The 19,029-nt window shown below is 44.9% G+C and overlaps 1 protein-coding gene and 1 long non-coding RNA gene across 2 annotated transcripts in view; one reads left to right on the forward strand and one right to left on the reverse strand.

The window, feature by feature from the left end:
• Nucleotides 1–19,029, forward strand: part of LOC140728798 (uncharacterized) — a 250,874-nt gene that overhangs the window by 160,282 nt on the left and 71,563 nt on the right. The window lies entirely within an intron of this gene.
• LOC140728821 (uncharacterized) lies at nucleotides 1,621–12,022 on the reverse strand. Its single transcript, XR_012099190.1, has 3 exons — nucleotides 8,500–12,022; nucleotides 6,433–6,678; nucleotides 1,621–2,659 (listed from the first exon to the last, which is right to left on the reverse strand). It is a non-coding gene; the product is annotated as an uncharacterized lncRNA (long non-coding RNA).

A 19,029-nucleotide genomic window follows, 5' to 3' on the forward strand; every position in this document is an offset into this window, starting at 1 on the left:
GTCAGGGTGAAGATAACGTCTTTACCAAAGGAGGTGTAAGACACTCCTACCCTCCACTAGCCTTCACTTTACCCTTGGGCGAGGTGTAGCCCCTGCTTAGCCCCCCCCCCCCCCCGATCAGGGTCACGTGAATCCATGGGATCAGGTGGTGGATGGTCGTACAAGCAGCCGGTGCAGATCACAAATTCTGGTTATGCGACCACTGACACCAGGCAGACAATCTCTGACGAGTATTGATAATGGCTGGGCTCACCCGTCCTGTACAGACACTGCTCAGAAGAAGGTGATGGAAACCACTTTTGTAGAAAAATTGCCAAGAACAATCATGGTCATAAACAGGAGAAAATCTGCCATTGCTGGAAATCCAGAGCAACACACACAAAATACTGGAGGAACTCAGCATGTCGGGCAGCGTCTATGGGGAAAGGATCAAAGGTTCAATTTATTGTCAAAGTTTGCATGTAGAATACAACTCTGATATTCATCTTCTCCAGATAACCATGATATCCAGAAAAACCATGGGATTCGTTACAAGAAAAGACGTCAATACCCCCACATGAAAAGGAAAAAGAAAAATCTCGCAAACCTCAAACCCCCCCCACCTCCCTCCCTCGCACAAAAGCCAACAGATCACCCACCTGGAAGACGATCGTCAGAAGGTCAAAAGCCCCAAGCCCCCAACCCCCTCCCTCTCAAAAAATACAGTGCTGACAGCACCAAACCCAACACCCTCTCCCCACACAGATCACCCACACAGAAAATTCAACAGGAACATCAGACACCAATCCCTAACCCCTCCCTCTCACAAAAAACAATACATCGTCCCTCTAGAACCCCAACCCACCAATCGGCAGAAGAAAGAAAACAGAAACTGAAGGAGAGCAAAATAAACTACAGCCCAACAGTCACATCAATCTCAGAATTTCAAACATTCCTCCCACCAGAAATGAGTAAACAGTCGATGTTTTGTGCTGAGACTCTGCATCAGAACTCATGAAAGGGCCTGTTCTGCAGGGTGTGAGTCCTGATGAAGGGGTCAGCCTGAAACGTCAGCTGTTTACTCTTCTCCAGAGATGCTGCCTGGCCTGCTGAGTTCCTCCAGCATTTTGTGTGTGTTCATCATGGTTAAGAGACTGTGATTGCCCACATCACACAACACAGCACATACCGATGCTGATGATTGCAATGTACTGCTGCACAAAACACAAGCCGGTGAAATTATCCTAATCCTGATTGTGATTCTGCAGAATGTCAGGGGGGAGGAGGCAGACAGGACACGATTACAGGGCTCAACCTGTCACATTGATCAAGACAGAAGCCAGCCCCCTCCATGGATTCTGTCTACACTTCTCACCGTCTCTGTGAAACAGACTGCAAAATCAGAGACCCTCCCATCCACCCTGGACATTCTCTCTTCGGCCCTCTCCCACTGGGCAGAAGGTACAACAGCCTGGATGCACGGACCACCAGGCTGAAGGACAGCTTTTATCCTACAGTTATAACTATGGAGTTGGCCCCCAGTACGATAAGATGGACTCTCCACCTCATTATTTATGTGTTTATTCATTTAGAGATACAGCACGGAACAGGCCCTTCCAACCCAATGAGCCACACCACCCAGAAACCCACCTATTGAACCCACGACGAGGGTTACTTGAAATGACTTGGAGGCACAGACAATTCTTCAAGAAAATTAAACCTTTATTTGCAAACAAAGGCTGAGGCAATCAATGAACTTGTCACCGAAAGCCCACCGAGTTCTGGTGTACAGCATTCTTTATAGTAATTTCTTATCTCAGTTACATTTCGGTTTTATTAGCATACCCAATCAATTTTTAGTTGCATATCATCTATAATATGAATTAATTAATCGCTTTTGCCTAGCCCGCGGTACGTCACCATTGTTTTTCACCCGTTCGCATTGGGGCCTTATTCGTGGCCAAGATTATGTTTTTCAGACAACCTCCCTCACAGTACATTCCTGCTCGCAGCATCCTGTCCGCCACCGTTATCTCGTACTAAACAAAGGCTGAGAGTAATACATGGGATACATCGCAGCTAATAGTGTTGTAAAACAAGCAGGTGTACTGTAAGTGCCATAATATGCAGCTAAGAGAGTACAAAGTATCTAGTGAAACCAGCACATAACAAAATGTGCCTAGTAAAATAATACATATTAATATTCGGTACCTAGAAGTGATTACATAGTATAGTAAATAGCTAATACATAGTGATTATAGTTCAGGTATATATAATGATTATATCAGGTATATTTCTCAATATAATCCCCCCTTTGAGACCCACAGGATCTCACACAGAAAGAGAACACTCAGAGGCCGTGCACCAAAGCCAAAATAAAGTCCAGCATTTTAATCCCAAATTTGGGTCAACTACAATTTCCATACTCGGAGCTCAAAATGATCTCTCTCTGTTATCCTAGGCTGTTGAGCCAAAAACCTGTCCCTCCGTAGCTGAGACAGGAAAAAAGACTCAGACACCCTTACAGACTAGTGTCCACATTATTAACACCTTCCAGTCCGCTTGATGCATCGTGCAGACTGTAACAGTACATCATCGGCTTTTCTCCTTGTCTAGGGTCAGATTCAACAATTTCCAGGAGCATCGGGAATTGTTTTGCTGTCGCACGCATTATCAAAGTCTTGAGACATGGAAGAAAACAGCACAGAATAAATGCACAACTTATCAGCACAATGCCTGCAGTCATTGCCAATTTAATCAGCCACGCACCCCATCCCCCTAGTTTGCTTTCTAACCAGTCAAACCACTGATGCCCAAATCCTGCATTCTGTTTGACCTCCTTCCACAGATCCTTTAATTTATTCATTGCTCTGGTGAAAGACCCTTCTGGGCTAGTATTGTTCGGTATGAAAGTGCAGCGTTGATCTCCAAACATCACACACACCCCCCTTTTTCTGCCAAAAGCCAATCTAGTACCTGTCTATTTTGCCACGCCACCCTGCTAGTTGCATCCAGCTGTTGCCTTAAGGCCTCCAGTGCATCATCGGTGTAGTTGATGAACCTCTGTTGATTGTAGTATATATAGTTTATCCATTCAACATTTTTGCTTACCCCTATCACAGGTATGATAGCTTCCCAGTGAGCATCTCATGCGGTGTCAGGCATGTTATTCGATTAGTTTGCATGCGGTAACTCATCAATGCTAACGGTAAAACATCAACCCAATTAAGTTTAGTGTCTGCACAAATTTTGTTTAGTTTGGCCTTCAGAGTGCCATTGATTCTTTCCACCATGCCCTGTGACTGTGGGTGGTACACACATCCAAACCTTTGTTTTATTCTCAGTACTTGTAATACCAATTTGACCACCTTTTGGATGAAGGCCGAACCGTTGTCCGAGCTAATCTCCGAAGGTATTCCAAACCTTGGGATCACTTCATTTGTCAGGAACTTTACCATTGTTCCTACCCCTTGATCCTTCGAGGGTATTGCCTCTACCCATCTGCTGAACCTGTCAATTACCACCAGAATGTATCTTTTTCCTCTTACCGTCTTTATCATATCTACGTAGTCGATCACCAGATGTTGAAATGGTCCTTCAGACACGGGTATGTGACCTATTGGGGTTGCAATCCCCCTTCGAACATTATTCTGTGCACAAATCTCACACTGTGCTAAAATATAGTCTACCGAAGCCTGTAAATAAGGCGACCAGAAACCATCCTTTTTTATTTTCCTTATTACTTCCCCCCTTGCACAATGGTCCACTCCATGTGCTTCTGAAATTAGGATAGTCAGCAAAGGAGTAGGAGCTACCCACAAACCATCCTCTGTGCTCCACAGGCCTTCTAAGTTCTGCTTGCCCCCCCCCCCCAATCGCCTCCACATTGTCTGTTCTGCCAACGTTGCCCTACCTTGCATTTCAACCAGGTCCTCTATCATGGGTTCCGGCTTTAGGCTTACCTGGGGTGCAATAATAACTGATGTACACCCAGACACTTTCCTGGCTGCTTTGCTTTTCCTGTGCCTGTCTCTTGTGTTAGAACCGCTGTGACATAACCCTCCTGTCGGTTGGATACATACAAATGAAAAACCTTCTCGTAGTCAGGCAAAGCTGGTGCTGACTGCAATTCCTGCTTAATAGTATTGAAAGCTATCTCCGCCTCTCCATTCCACTGTAAGCCGTTCTTCAAATTTGTGTGTCCTGCTTCTTTCATTATCTTCCTCAAAGGTGCCACAATCTCAGCATATTCTCCTATCCAATCTGAGCTATATCCTGTCATTCCCAGAAACGTCATCATCTGCCCTACTGTTTGGGGCTTTGGAGCCTTCGGTATCGCCTCAATCTGACTCGACGCTACTGCCTTTACGCCTTTAGATACCATCCTTCCTAAATATTCCACCTGCTGCTTACAAAATTGCAGCTTTTTCTTAGATACTTTATGCCCTCCATACGCCAGTTTCTCTAAAAGTATCACGGTATCCTGTTCACACTGCTCTTCACTTTCAGAGCAAATCAACAAATCATCTACATACTGTATCAGTGTACTTTCCAATGAAATGCCATCCAAATCTTCCTTCAATACTTTATTAAAAACATGAGGTGAATGCTTAAATCCTTGTGGCATTCTAGTGTAGGTGTACTGGTTGCCTCTGTATGTAAATGTAAACAGATACTGACACTGTTCGGCTAGGGGAATGCTGAAGAAAGCCGAACACAAATCAATTACTGAAAAGTAGCTTGCTTCTGGCGGGATATTAGTCAGCAGTGTGTGTGGATTCGGGACCACTGCTGCCAAATCCTCCACTACCTCATTCACTGCTCGTAACTCATGCACCAGTCTCCATTTAGACCTGTCCGCTTTTGGGACAGGCAACAACGGAGTATTGCAGGGGCTGTTTACTCTCTTCAGCACTCCTGCCGCTAACAGTCCCTGTATTGTCGGCGCTATACCTTCCTCTGCTTCCGGTCTTAAGGGATATTGTGGTCTCCTAGGTGGAACTGCTCCTTTCTTTAACCTTACCTCCACTGGACTGGCTGTTTTTATTTTCCCCACGTCCGTGTCATGTTGCGACCACAGAATAGATGGCAACTTGTCCAATATTTTATTTTTTCTGCCGACCCTTGCCTGCCCCAACAACGGCATGTGTGGCTGAGGAGTTACTTCAACTTCCTTCATAGTTCCTGTCACATCTATGTTTACCCCTATCTTAATGTAGTTGTTGTCTCCGGATATCCATACCTCAGGCATAACCTTTCTCCAAACCATTACGGTGCTTACCTGCTTTACCAGGGGGTCCTAAGTCTTTAGACTGGTATCCCTCATTTACCAGCAAGGTTATGTGGGGTACAGCTTCCGGTATCCTGTACCATTCTTTCAAGAAGGTATTCCACCTGACTTGCAGGGCTGCCCCCTGCTTCCCAATTACAATGGCTTCCCCTTTTAGGTGTTGTCGAATATCTGTCCTCATGTTCCATCTCCTCTCTACCTCCTTATTCTGAGCCTCATCGAAAATTACAGTACAATGTAACTCAGATTTGGGCGCTACCGCCTCAGGTAATATGGCCTGCACACCCTGTTTCCACTTTTCCCAGGTATCCCAGATCTGATCTTCTATGTCCCCTATCCAAAAAACATTGGCTCTCTTATCTTCTCGCACTATCAATTGAGCCCCTGCTCTTTCCACACTTAACCCATTTCTGGTGCATTCTAATTTTAATTCCAGTTTCAATAAAGCATCTCTGCCTAACAAATTAATCGGAGTTCCTTTAGATATTAGTACTGGTAAGACAATTCCTTTATTTCCCATTTTCAAATGCCGTGCACTGTGTCAACTGTGTTTTCCCCGAGAACCCTACCGTCTTAATAAATTTTCCTGACATGGGAAGGTGAAGGGCATACTGTGGCTGTACACAAGTGTACGTGGCTCCAGTATCTATCATCATTGGTGTCAGTTGCCCTTCTAACATAACCTGAACAATGGGTTCCTCATCTGCCTCCCTCGTTATCATTGGGTAATGTCCCTTCCCACTCGAGTTCTCGGGGCACCCCTAATACCTTGCATAGGGGTTCACAGGTCCGCTTGGACCCCCAGGAGCCGGCATGTAGCCAAACTGTGGCTCCCTTGCCATCGGCTCCTGCTGATACGAGACAGGCCATGGTTTAAATGGGCTGTCTCTCTTCATGTGTCCAGGCTGGTTGCATCCCCAGCACAATCTTTCTGCCTCTTTTCCCCCTGTCTCCTCTCTAATCCTCTTTGCCCATAACTCCTCTGCCCCCCTCCTTGGGAGTTCCAGTCCTGTCTGGGCTGTTGCTTAACTCTACTCTGTCCCCAATAGGGCATCTGTGGAAATGTTCCGCCGGAGACATTCATTATTGGCATGGGGTTTTTCTGGCCCTTGACTGACAGAATGACCAGTTCCTCCATCTAATGGTGTAATGGCTGTACTCACATTAGTGATGGCTGGCAGCATCTTTTTGCTTTTGTCTTTGTCCTCCTTTTTCAGTTCTTCGAGCTGAATTTGCAATAGCTTTCACTGCACCTCTTCTTGCTGCTCAGCCAGCTTTCGTTTGTCTCTCCGATAATTCTCCACTGCGTGGACTACGTGATCACTGAATGCTTGTGGGGTCAGTGATGACAGCCCAACCACCTCCTCCAATTTAGACTTGACCTGCGGAGGCATTGCATCCAAAATGCTCTGTCGGAACAGTGAGTTCAGAAACAAGTTATTTTTCACCTCTTGCTCAGTCTCCAGTCTCCACTTTTTCAACTGGTTTTCTACATAGGCTGCTGGGTTTTCAGTGTCTCCCAGTAGTTCCCCCTTTAAGGCTTTGGGGTCTACTCTGGGTGGATAAAGCTTCCTGAGGGCCTGCCATACCCTCTGTTTCACTGGATCAAAATTGGCCCCATCAGTCTGTGGACTGTCCACATTCTGTAAGCCAGCCATCTCCATCAGTTCTTTCAACTTGGAAGTTCCCATCAATCTTATCAGCAGTGCCTTCAAATCTCCCATAGCCAACAATTGTCCCGTTGTTTCCTCCTCAAAGGCTCTAATCCACTTTCCTGCCCCCTCGTGCAGACTAGGCAGAGTATTTTTCAGCCCTTCCAGGTCCTGGGATCCCCAAGGGATATACTGTACTTGTCCTGATCCCTTTACCAGCAGTGCAGCATTTCCTTCTCCCCGTTCCATGTAATCAAGCTTCCTTCCTCACTTGGTTCTTTATCTATTGCTGGCCCTAGTACTACTGGCTGCCACTCATACCTTCCTGGGGTATACCTTCTTCCTTGCTCCTTCTCCACTCTAGTCCCCTCTTCCATCTCCAATATCTGCTTCTCTGTCCTCTCTCGTATTTCCTCAAACTCTCGTTTCCTACCTTCCTCCAACTTCCTCTCAACTCACTCCATTCTTGCCGTCTAGATGATTCCTGTTCTCTTCTAGTCTGTCTGTCTCTACAGTATAACCGATACTCCTCATAATCCCTCTTCTCTCTCAGCTGGTGTAGCCTTTCCACTTCTCTTTCCATCTCCCTTCTTTCCTGTTCTATCTTTATCTTTTCTCCCTCTATCTCATTCTATATCGCCGCTTTTTTCCTTCTCGTATTGTTTTTTTCCTCCTCATTATCCCAAACTTGGACTTCTCCCTGCATGTTTACTGTTCCCGTCAGCAGGGGGCACTGCTTAGGGGTTCCTTCCTCATTATAGGGAGGGGGTTTTTCTGTTTCTTTCGCATCTGGGTACGGAGCTGAAGCCAGCTTCTCACCGTACCCTTCTTTCTCTTTAACAGGCTGTTTCTCCAGCACCTTAGTGTCTTCCTCGTTTGTAATCAATATTCTACCTGTCCTCCTCAGCTTTTCTCCCTCCGTTCTGAAGAGTTTTAGCACTTACATTTCTCATTCTCTTTTTTGCCCTCTTTTCTTAGATTTTATCTTTTGGTTTGTAATTTTTTAATTAGTCCCTCCATTTCTTCGTACAAACTTACATCAAACGTTCCTTCTCTTGGCCACTTTGTGACCAGGTTTTTGGTTCTTTTTTCCTATTTTTCTGAAGTTTTTGTGATCTCATTTTGAACTAATGGGAATTTTTTGCTCAGAATCTCTACTGCTGTTCCTTTACCTGTCATGTTATTCTCTCTTTTTAAGGTATTTCAGAGATTCACAGTTTGTTTACTGGATAATATTATTTACTCTAATTCTATGCCTAGTCTATTCTGTTCTGCCCGTGCAGACCTCTATTCAGAGCGGTACCCACAGAACTTGCTCTTTGCACCTCGTCTGTTCAGACCCTTATCTCTTAAGGCGGTATCCACGAGGATTTTCTACTCTAATTCTATTCTATTTTTCCTTACCCTGCCCGTGCAGCCCTTCGCTCTGTGCGAAGCGGTATCCACAGGGATTTACTCAATTTTCCTTACCCTGCCCGTGCAGCCCTTCGCTCTGTGCGAAGGGGTATCCACAGGGATTTACCAACACCACATGGAATTTTTCTTAACTTAACTTCTTATTAACTTATTTGTACTTACCCTCACTGCAGTGTTCTTGATCAATCCTCTGAGCCTCCTGTTAACCCCCAATTCTGCCAGATTCTTTGGACCGGAGAGACCCTTCGGCAGTGGTTCCACACTTCTGAGACTCCAAGGCCAACAGAATTCTTAGTCCAAATTGTCGCAAAAAGCGCTTACCTTTTGTTTGGGTGCACCCTTAATTCTGTTAGCCTTATGGGGGTCCCTAGAGGACTGGGAAGTGTCCCCGATCTGCCGTTTCTTTTCCGCGGGTCTCTTTCCGACCCTGCTCGTGGTCGCCAATTTTGTTGTGGTTACTTGAAATGACTTGGAGACACAGACAATTCTTCAAGAAAATTAAACCTTTATTTGCAAACAAAGGCTGAGGCAATCAATGAACTTGTCACCGAAAGCCCACCGAGTTCCGGTGTACAGCATTCTTTATAGTAATTTCTTATCTCAGTTACATTTCGGTTTTATTAGCATACCCAATCAATTTTTAGTTGCATATCATCTATATATGAATTAATTAATCGCTTTTGCCTAGCCCGCGGTACGTCACCATTGTTTTTCACCCGTTCGCATTGGGGCCTTATTCGTGGCCAAGATTATGTTTTTCAGACAACCTCCCTCACAGTACATTCCTGCTCGCAGCATCCTGTCCGCCACCGTTATCTCGTACTAAACAAAGGCTGAGTGTAATACATGGGATACATCGCAGCTAATAGTGTTGCAAAACAAGCAGGTGTACTGTAAGTGCCATAATATGCAGCTAAGAGAGTACAAAGTATCTAGTGAAAACAACACATAACAAAATGTGCCTAGTAAAATAATACATATTAATATTCGGTACCTAGAAGTGATTACATAGTATAGTAAATAGCTAATACATAGTGATTATAGTTCAGGTATATATAATGATTATATCAGGTATATTTCTCAATAGAGGCAGACAGGACACAATTACAGGGCTCAACCTGTCACATTGATCCATAAGAGAATAAGAAATAGAAGCAGGAGTCGGCCATCCGGCCCATCGAGCCTGCCCCGCCATTCAATAAGATCATGGCTGATCTGTCCGTAAACTCAGCTCCATCTCCCTACCCTTTCCCCAAAACCCTTAATTCCTTTACTATGTAAAAACCTTTCTAACTGTTTCTTAAATATATTTAGTGAAGAAGTCTCAATTACTTCCCTGGGCAGAGAATTCCACAGATTCACCACTCTCTGGGAAAAACAGTTTCTCCTCATCCCCATCATAAATCTTCTCCCCGAATGTTGAGGCAATGTCCCCTAGTTCTAATCTCACCTGCCAATGGAAACAACTTTCCTACTTCTACCTTATCTATCCCTTTCAAAATTTTGTATGTTTCTATAAGATCGCTTTCATTCTTCTGAACTCCAGACAGTATAGTCCCAGGTGACTGAATCTCTCCTCACAGGTTAACCCCTTCATCAAGACAGAAGCCAGCCCACCACCATGGATTCTGTCTACACTTCTCACTGTCTCTGTGAAACAGACTGCAAAATCAGAGACCCTCCCATCCACCCTGGACATTCTCTCTTCGGCCCTCTCCCACTGGGCAGAAGGTACAACAGCCTGGATGCACGGACCACCAGGCTGAAGGACAGCTTTTATCCTACAGTTATAACTACGGAGTGGTCCCCCAGTACGATAAGATGGACTCTCCACCTCATTATTTATTTGTTTATTCATTTAGAGATACAGCACGGAACAGGCCCTTTCGATCCAACGAGCCACACCACCCAGAAACCCACCTATTGAACCCACGACGATTTACAATGACCAATTAACCGACGAGCCGGTCCATCCTTAGACTGTGGGAGGAAACCGGAGCACCCAGAGGACACAGCCTCAGGACAGAACAACGTCCCTTTAGAACAGATTTGTGGGGAAATTATTTAGCCAGATGGTGGTGAACTTGAGGAATTTGTTGCCACAGACGACTGTGAAGGTCAAATCTTGGTCTTTTAGCGGAGGTTGAGAACTTCTTGATTAGAAAGGGCATCAAATTTTATGGGAGATGGCAGTAGAATGGAGTTGAGAAGAATAACAGACAGACATACTTTATTGATCCCGAGAGAAATTGGTTTTCATTACAGCCGCACCAACCAAGAATAGTGTAGAAATATAGCAATATAAAACCATATATAATTAAATAATATTTAATCATGCCAAGTGGAAATAAGTCCAGGACCAGCCTATTGGCTCAGGGTCTCTGACACTCCGAGGGAGGAGTTGTAAAGTTTGATGGCCACAGGCAGGAATGACTTCCTCTGACGCTCAGTGTTACATCTCGGTGGAATGAGTCTCTGGCTGAATGTACTCCTGTGCCTAACCAGTACATTATGGAGTGGATGGGAGTCATTGTCCAAGATGGCATGCAACTTAGACAGCATCCTCTTTTCAGACACCACCGTCAGAGAGTCCAGTTCCACCCCCACAACATCACTGGCCTTACGAATGAGTTTGTTGATTCTATTGGTGTCTGCTACCCTCAGCCTGCTGCCCCAGCACACAACAGCAAACATGACGGAATGGCGGATAAGATTCGATGGGCCAAGTGGTCCAGACCTGCTTCTGTACCTTCTGATCTATGGGCTTACTACAGGTTAAAACTTTTTGTTCAAGTGTTTAATTCTTGTCACTCAGATCTCTACATTCTTATTAATCCCTTTTTTTATTCCTTCACTCACAAGTTATCATCTGTAGTTTCTTCAGTAAAAATCTGCTAAATGATAAATTCATCTACACACCTACAGATTTTAATCAGTCTACATTATTGGTCTCTCCCCCTTTGCCTGAGTCTGGATTGACCTCTCTCTCACTTTCTCTTCAGGGACAGGCGCTTCTGAAACCGTGCGGATGTTGTGTATCCCACTCGGACTGAAAACTCTCGCCCTTTTAGTGATGGGCGCCGTTCTCTATGGTGACAAACTCAGGTACTGTATGTACTAATGCTGAAGGCTCTTGCTGGGACGTGACTGAAATCTGATTCACTCAGACAGTCGGGGGATGTTGGGAACTGGCTCAAACACTTGAGGCGTCCCAGTCAGTACTTGTCGTTCGCTGTTTGTGGAAGCATCACAGAAAATACTGATTGCATCATAACAGTGACTCCTGCAGAAGAGTTTGTAGACTATTTAGCATTTTGAGATACATTTCGGATTAAACGTACCGGCTAAACAGCCACTAAATGATAGACAAATGTATGGATGTGTAGGAGGAAACAAGAGAAAACCTGCAGATGGTGTAAATTAAAGCAACACACACAAAATGCTGGAGGAACTCAGCAGGCCAGGCAGCATCTATGGAAAAAGTACAGTCGACGTTTCGGGCAGAGACCCTTCGGCAGAACTAGAGGAAAGGGTTAGAGCATCTGGCACCCCTTGTTAGAAAGAATGTGCGCTCTTCCCATGTGAGCGTCGGTTTTCCCGGGTGCTCTGGCTTCCTCCCACGGTCCAAAAATGTTCCGGTTATCAGATTAATTGTTCATTGTGAACCGTCCTGTGATTAGGCTGGAATTACATCCCTGAGTTTCTGGGTGTCACGACTCGGTGGGTCGTTGTATCTGTAAATAACAAAATGATAAATAATAGATTGAGCTTAGAGAAGGCTGACAGGTTGGCATAACATCAAGGGCCGAAGGGCCTGTACTGTGCTGGAATGTTCTACATTCTAATTACAAATCGAATGTTGATGTGCACAAAAGGACACTCTGGAACCCAGAAGAAACAACAATACGGGAAAGTTTCAACTCTAGCCATCCCACATGCACTGGGATCAGGTAGTGTAGTCAACCCAGGGTGAATCTGGTCTCTTGGTCTACACAAGACTAGTCCATGAGGCGAAATCCCTCAGAGATTTAGCTCTTGACTGAATCTCTGCAGCCATCTCCCTTCACAATAATCCAGTTTAAACTGTTAGTGTATCAACTTCAAACATATTAACACTGAAAAATATTCAAATTATTTCCATGTCTCTAATATCATTGATAATCAGGTTCCTCCTTAAATTACAGCCTCGATCTGTTACTGTCCCCAACTCGTTTCATTTACTTAGTTCCTATGATTTTTGTATCCATTTCCCTCTCTTCCAGATTCATCCTAAGAAATCTGATATTCAAACACCTGTATCCTAGAAACTGAATCACAGACAGGATTAAATTCACTCTGCCATTCATATAGGATTTTCCTTTTGAATGGATATTCTGAGGGATTTCCTGAGCCAGAGGATGCTGAATCTGTGGAATTTACAGCCATAAATGCCTGTGGCAATACTTAAAACAGAGATTGATGGATTCCTGAATAGTAAGGGTGTCAAAGATGATGGGATGAGGACATGAGAATGGGGTTGTTAGGGATAATAAATCAACCACAATGGGATAGCAGAGCAGAATAGAAGGGCTGAATGCCAAAAGTCTGATGTTATTTCATATGCTCACGGTCTGAATCTAAGTACCACACTATTTTATCAATATTATCCTATAGCCCAAGACCATCTTCCTGTCAACAACAAGACCTATATTGTTACGTCATCGTAAGGTTTCCAACTGAATAAATGTTTGGGCTCATATCTAGTTTTGTTGTCAAACACTGATGATGACAAAATTTATTCTGTGGGAATTCCCATTCACGTCTCGATCCAAATCCTTTCAAAGGTTATAAGTGAATTGGGGGGAGGGAGTCGGATGTGGTGTCATTGCATGATCTAGATTCGTGTTAACCGTTTCGTTCCGTCCACAGAAAGCGACGAGACTGATCCACCGCAGGAGACTGAGAAGACCGGTTTTCCAACCACAAGATGCAGACGCAATGAGATCCAACGAGAACACCATGTTCCACGTGAAGAAATATTATCTGTTTTTAATTGGCCTCCTCCTACATTGACTCTACAACCTGTTGCGGAATTCTGGGCTGAACGTGCCAAATATGTAGAACCGGAGAACGATCGTAGATAGAGGCCTAATTAAGGTGGTGGTAAATGCTGCACAGACAGCAATCACTATTGGGCTGAGGACAGTGAGTGGGGCGTGTGGCCAATTGGTTAAGGCTTTGGGCTAGCGATCTGAAGGTTGTTAGTTTGAGCCCCAGCCAAGGCAGCATGCAACGCACTTAACCCCACACTGCTCCTGCACGTTTATAGCCCAGTGGCAGCGGTTGGTGTAGTATGGACAGGAGAAGACAATGAGTAGGTGTGAGGTCAACCTGCACTGGTCATCTTTTCTGAGTCCCAATCTGGAAATTATACTTGAGGGAATCTTAAACAAGGTTTCCCAAGTCATTTTGCTCTGCTGTATTTTTTTGTGTTTTCTCTGTATTTTGTTTCCCATTTAAAAAAATAGTTAACCTTTCATGTCTTCTACCAATGTGTATGACCATACACTTACAAACAATGCATTCCATCTCCACTTCTTTCCCCATTCTCCTAATCTGTCTGGGTCCTTCTGTAGTCGCTCCACTTCCTCAAACCCACCTTGCCTTCCACGTACCTTCATATCATCTGCAAAGTCTGCATCAAAGCCAACAATTCTATCATCCAAATCATTAACATATAATGTACAACGAATCGGTCCCAACACAGGCCCCTGTGCAACATCACGAGTTACCGGCAGCCAACCAGAAAAGGCTCCCTTCATGCAACACACAAGATGCGAGAGGATCTCAGTGGGCTAGGCAGCATCTATGGAAAAGAGTAAGCAGTCGATGTTTCGGGCCGGGACCCTTCATACCCTGATCTCTTTTATCCATGTTAGGATATTCGATGTAATACCATGGGTCAGTAGCTTGTTAAGCAGCTTCGTATGTGGCATCTTGTCAAAGGACTTCCAAAAATCCAAATACACAAGATGAACCAATTTTCTGTTGTATATCCTGCTTATTCTTTCTTCAAAAAAAATCAAATATACTTGTCAGGCAAGATTTTACCTTGAGGAAACTATGCTGACTACATGCTATGCTATCATGTGGCCTATAAATTCCTTTCTTTTGCCTCTTCCCCTTTTTGAAGAGTGGAGTGGCATTTGCAATTTTCCAGTCTTCCGGAACCATTCCAGAACCTGGTGTTTCTTGAGAGATCATTACTAATGACTCAAAGATCTCTTCAGCCACCCCTTTCAAAACTCTGGTGTGTACACCATGTGGTTCAGATGACTTTTCTACCTTCAGACCTTTCAGTTCTCAAGAACCTTCTCATTAACAATGGTAACTTCACACACTTCATGACCCCTGAAACCTGGAACTTCCGCCATGTGCTAGTGTCTTCCAGCATCGTTTTCCAGTGGTCCGACATCCACTCCTACTTCTCTTTTACACTTTTCATATCTGAAGAAACATTCGGTACCATTGAAAGCTTCCATAGCCTAAGGCAGAGATTTTTGCTGGAAATCCGAACACTACAGATGCAGGAAGTGAGAAATATGTTTCTTTTTTTATATTGTCAAGCATCCAGTCAAATTTCTTATGAGTGACTTATACCATTGGCCACTTTACTAAGTACACCTGCTCGTTAATCCAATGACCTAATCAGCAAATCATATGGCAATATCTAAATGCAAAAGGGCATGCAGATGTGGTCAAGAATTTCAGCTATTTTTCAGAGCACATGTCAGAATGGGGAAGATATGAGATTTGAGTGACTTTGGCCATGGATTGTTTGATGTCTTGTAGTATTTCACATTTGTTCTGCCTCTTCCTGTGTATGGAAGTGTTCTTGTGTGTGATGGACCATTTTCCCATTGTTGGATATGGAGTTGTATTACTTAGTTCTCAGAGTGTTTGTAAAGACATCCTCAAATACAACCGCAAATTACAAAAGCAGAATTAGGCCATTCAACCCACATGACGTATCAGCCATCCCATCATGATTAATTGTTTTAACCCTCAATCCCTTTCTTCTGCCTTTACACAGCAATGTTTGACACCCTCATTAATCAAGAACCTATCTACCTCTGCTTTAAATATACACAATGACACTGCCTCCACTGCCATTTGTGGCAATGAATTCCACAGATTCACTATACCCTGACTAGCGAAGTCCTCCTCATCTCTGTTTTAATAGGACACCCCTCTATTCGGAGACTGTCCCTTCTGGTCCTAGACTCGCCACTATCGGAAGCATCCTCTCACCATCTCTTCTGTCTCAGCCTTTTGACAGAATGCAGTGAGCTCACCCCCTCCCATTCTGCTAAACACCATTGAGAACAGACCCAGAATCATCACACTTTCCTCTTATGTTAACCCTCTCACTCCCAGTATCATTCTCGTGAACCTCTTCTGGAACATCTCCAATGCCAGCCCATATTTTCTTAGAGAAGGGGCCCAAAACTGGTCACAATGCTCCATGGCCCCAAATATAGCAAGATGTAGTTTTAAGGTTGACGTGTGTGAGTGGGGACGAATGTAGTGTGGAGTGGGCAGGGGTGCAGCTTATAAGAGTTGGTAAGTTTGATTTACACAGAATATGGTGAGTGCATTAAGACACACTGTGCTGTTGTTTCTTTAAGTTCTAAGAAAAGTTTTGGGCCTATATCTCCAAAAATAAGTGCTTTCTTGGAGAGAGTCCAGAGGAGGTTCATGAGGATTCCAGGAATGAAGGGGCTAACATACGAGTTCTGTTTGGCAGCTTTCTGCCTGTACTCACTGGAATTTAGAAGGATGCGAGCAGATCTCATTGAAACCTAACGAATGTTGAAAGGACTATATAGTGTGGATGTCGAGAGGATGTTTCCTCTATAGCAGCTAACCAGAGCTAAAAGGCACAGTCTCTAAACTGAAGGGTGACCTTTGAGGACAGAGGTAAGCAGGAATTTTTTAGCCAGAGTATAAACCTGTGGGATTCTCTGCCACAGACTGCGGTGGAGGCAGAGTCCGTGGGCATATTTAAAGCAAAGGATGATCGTTTCCTGCTCGGTCAGGGCATCAAATAATTTGTTGAGAAGGCAGTTGTATCTGGATCAGCCTTGATGGAATGGCGGGGCAGACTCAATGGGCTGAATGGTCTAATTCTGCTCCTATTATCTAATAATGAAGTGAAGTTGATGAAGTCATTCCCTTTGGTTCATGAGCCTGATGCTTGAGGGGTAATAAGTATTCCTGACCCTCGTTCTGTCAGTCCTGAGACCCTTGTACCTTCTTCTCAATGGCAGCAGTGAGAGGGAGCATGTCCTGGGTGATTGGGGTCCCTGATGACAGATGCTACTTTCCTGCATCAGCCTCCTGTGTAGATGTGTTCAATAGTGGGGAAGGCTGTACCCGTGAAGGACTCTGTCGTATCCATTACATTTGTATGATTTTCCGTTCAAGGGCATTGGTGTTTCCATGTCAGGCTGTGATGCACCCAGTCAATGTACTCTCCACCACACATCTGTAGAAGTTTGCCGACGTTTTAGATGTCGTGCCAAATCTTCGCAAACTCATAAAGAACAAAGAACAATACAGCACAGTACAGGCCATTCGGCCCACAATGTTGTGCCAGCCCTTAAACCCTGCCTCCCATATAACCCTCCACCTTAAATTCCTCCATATACCTGTCTAGTAGTCTCTTAAATTTCACTAGTGTATCTGCCTCCACCACTGACTCAGGCAGTGCATTCCACGCACCAACCACTCTGAGTGAAAAACCTTCCTCTAATATCCCCCTTGAACTTCCCTCCCCTTACCTTAAAGCCATGTCCTCTTGTACTGAGCAGTGGTGCCCTGGGGAAGAGGCGCTGACTGTCCATTCTGTCTATTCCTCTAAATATCTTGTATAGAAGTAGAGGTGCCTTGCAATTGCACATAGGTGGCGGGTCCAGGGCCGATTCTCGGAAATAAAAACACGGAGGAATTTAGAGTTGCTGACCCTCTCCACCTCTGACCCTCCCATGAGTACTCGCTTGTGGATCTCTGTGTTCCTCCTTCAGAAGTCAACACTCAGCTCCTTGGTCTTGCTGACATTGAGTGAGAGGTTTGTGTTACAGCAGCACTCAGCCAGATTTTCAGTCTCCATCTTATATGCTGATTGGCCACCACCTTTGATTCAGCCGGTGACAGCGGTGTCGTCAGCACACTTGAATATCGCACTGAAGCTGTGCTGAGCCACACAGTCATGAGTGCAAAGCGAGTAGAGCAGGGGACTGAGCACACAGCTTCGTGATGCACCTGTGCTGATGGAGACCGCGGAGGGGTTGTTGTTGCCGATCCAAAATGACTGAGCTCTGCAAGTGACGACATCGAGAATGGAAGTCAAGATAACTCTCTCTCTGGAGGCTGAAGAGAGATGGCCTACGCACAGCAATACTTACGCCCTTCTACAGATGTGAAATAAAGAGCATCCTAACATGTTGCACGACTGCATGGTATGGAAACTGCAGGGCCCCCACCACCTGTCGCATTCCTTCTCGGCCACCCCTCCCTCGACATTTCAAACATACTTTGCTCCTAAGACTTTTGCACGCTACAGTATCTCAATGTTATAAGACTGGTGATAATTGTAAGTTTAGATGGTTTCTTGATCTCACAATTCACCCTGTCATGGTGTCGCACTTCCTGGTCTGCCATATAATAGAAACGTAGAAAACCTACAGCGCAATACAGGCCCTTCGGCCCACAAAGTTGTGCCGAACATGTCCCTACCTTAGAAGTTACTAGATTACTAGGCTTACTCTGTTTTCCTAAGCTCCATGTACCTATCCAAAAGCCTCTTAAAAGACCCTATCGTATCCATCTCCACCACCGTTGCCAGCAGCCTATTCTGTTGGTTCGGAAGTCCATTCAATCTATTTGCACACTGCAATGAACTGAACCTTTAGTGTTAATCTGCTTGAAGCCTTTCCATCACAAGCTGAAAAGAAAACCCCAGTTCAGTGAGCTATACTCGGCAGAACATTGTGACACAGTAATTAGGGATCATTGCTTTATCAGAGGCGTCATTTGTTGGAAAATAACTAACATGCATTTGAATATCCTACCACTAAACATACGTATCTTTACCTACCCCCCCCCCCCCCCCGGCTTTCCGTAGGGATCGCTCCCTCCCCACTAATCTCACTCCTGGCACTTATCCCAGTAAGCAGCCTAAGTGTTGCACCTGCCCATATACCACCTCCCTTCAGGGCCCAAGGCAGTGCTTCCAGGTGGGGCAACACTTCACCTGAATATCTGCTGGGATTGTCTATTGTGTCCAGTGTGGCCCCAATGTGGCCTCTTCTACTTTGGTGAGACTCGTTGTAAATTGGGGGACCGCTTCATCGAGTACCTCTGCTCCATCCGCCAGAAGAGGAACTTTACGATGGCTGAACATTTTAATTGCATTCCCATTCCTGTTCTGATGTGTCGCTCCATGGCTTCCTCTTGTGCCGTGATGAGATCCCCCTCAGGACAGAGCAGCAACACCTTATATTCCACCTGGGTAAGCTCCAACCCGAATACCTGAATATCGATTTCTCCTTCCGGTAAATCAATTCTACCCTAACCTCCATCTTCCTCTATTCCTCACTCTGACCATTTTACCTCCTCTCGCCTATTACTCCACCCCCCCCCCCCCCCCCC

The sequence above is a fragment of the Hemitrygon akajei genome, chromosome 6 (genome assembly GCF_048418815.1).
Source record: "Hemitrygon akajei chromosome 6, sHemAka1.3, whole genome shotgun sequence".
Classification (NCBI taxonomy): domain Eukaryota; kingdom Metazoa; phylum Chordata; class Chondrichthyes; order Myliobatiformes; family Dasyatidae; genus Hemitrygon; species Hemitrygon akajei.